This window comes from Galeopterus variegatus, unplaced genomic scaffold (genome assembly GCF_000696425.1).
Source record: "Galeopterus variegatus unplaced genomic scaffold, G_variegatus-3.0.2 Scaffold5640, whole genome shotgun sequence".
NCBI classification, from domain to species: domain Eukaryota; kingdom Metazoa; phylum Chordata; class Mammalia; order Dermoptera; family Cynocephalidae; genus Galeopterus; species Galeopterus variegatus.
In genome coordinates, this window is record NW_007731751.1 from 46,532 (window position 1) to 48,248 (window position 1,717).

Consider the following 1,717-nt stretch of genomic DNA (forward strand, 5'->3'; position numbering starts at 1 on the left):
GGATGTGCTTCCGGTGATCCTGCAGAGTGGGGAAACTCATCCTGCATTTCTTGCAATCATAAGGATCTTCTATGTCTGATTCCATGAGGGACATCCATGAGAGGAAGAGGTGAAGAGGGGAAAAAACACCACAGGGAGCAATCAGTGAAATGTTGGTTGTCGAGTGCAGCAACAGACATAAGACTCTGTTTAGATGTCATGCAGGGTCACAGGCTCCCAGGACCAGAAGCCAGCATAGCAATCAGTTGATCACCCCCTACCTTCATCCCAGAAGGGAGAATTTCTCCAAGGTTTCTGTATAAGTCACCTCTGCAGCATGAAATAGTGCACATCTCAATTCTTCATTTTCCATCTTACAAATTAAATTCTATTTTACTACTTTCCAGGGAGTATCACCCTTGCCCTTCCCCTGTCTGCAGTGGGCATTTTACCAGGACCAGAAGCCAGCATAGCAATCAGTTGATCACCCCCTACCTTCATCCCAGAAGGGAGAATTTCTCCAAGGTGTCTGTATAAGTCACCTCTGCAGCATGAAATAGTGCACATCTCAATTCTTCATTTTCCATCTTACAAATTAAATCCTATTTTACTACTTTCCAGGGAGTATCACCCTTGCCCTTCCCCTGTCTGCAGTGGGCATTTTGGGCATTTTTGAGTTTTCTAATTCTCTGTAGAGATTTCCAACATACTCCCCAGAGCAACACTACTTCCTCTGTCATCAGCAGGAGGACTGGAGGAATGCTTCCTTGCTTCCCCTTTAGATTCAACAATACAAACATTTGCATAGATAACATTTAATGAGTGCCATATGACAGGCATATTCTAGTTGCTTTACTTATATTAACTCACTTAATCCTTTTAATAGCCCTGGAAGTACGTTCTATTATAGTCCTATTTTACAGATGGGGAAAATCAAGGTTAGGAGTGTTGTTAGTACCCTGCCCGAGGGCATAACTAAGAAATGTCTGCACTGGGGCTCTCACTTGCAAGTCCATGCTCTGAGCCACATGCTTAATTAGAGATGCCAGCTCTTCAGTGAGACCTCAAAAATGAGAAGTAGCCCTGATGAAGAATACATTTGCCATTCTTATGGAAGGAGACTTCAGTCTTTCTTAAGGCAAAAAACAAGCAAAATGTTTTAATAAAATCCTTTGCCTATCAGAAAGGCCCAACCAACAAGACCATCTTACGTGTGCATTGATTCAGATTAATTCAGGAATTCTGATGTGCAGCAGCATTTGGAATCATTAACTAGTTTCCCTGTGGATGTGAACTCTTGAAATCTCAGTTTTACATTATCTTTTAAGACACTTTGATGCAGGTTCCCATAAGCAATGAGGTGGTCCTATGAAACAGGCAAGAAATGGGGGAGACAAATGTGTGGAGGAGTAGGGGCCTCAATGCCAGGTCTGCCATGGATGATATACTCTAGGGCACAGCAAAGTATCTTGGGTCCTCTCCATTCTGAAAATTAATAATGTCTTCACCTTTCCCAACTCCCACATAATGCTACTGGGAAAAGACTAAAGCAAAATGTCATTTTTTTTCTCCTTTTTGTCTTTTTTAGTGACTGGCAACGGATCGCAACCCTCAGTGTCGCGCCCGTACCGGACTGGGACCGGCAACGGGATCGCAACCCTCGGTGTTGCGCTCGCACCTCGCTCAGCCAGTGAGCGGCCGGTCTGTATGTGGGATCCGAACCCTCGGACAGGAGCGC

General features: G+C 44.3%; 1 protein-coding gene across 1 annotated transcript in view; it reads right to left on the bottom strand.

Moving 5' to 3' along the window:
* Positions 1-1,717, bottom strand: part of ZBTB40 (zinc finger and BTB domain containing 40) — a 40,435-nt gene that overhangs the window by 7,432 nt on the left and 31,286 nt on the right. The window lies entirely within an intron of this gene.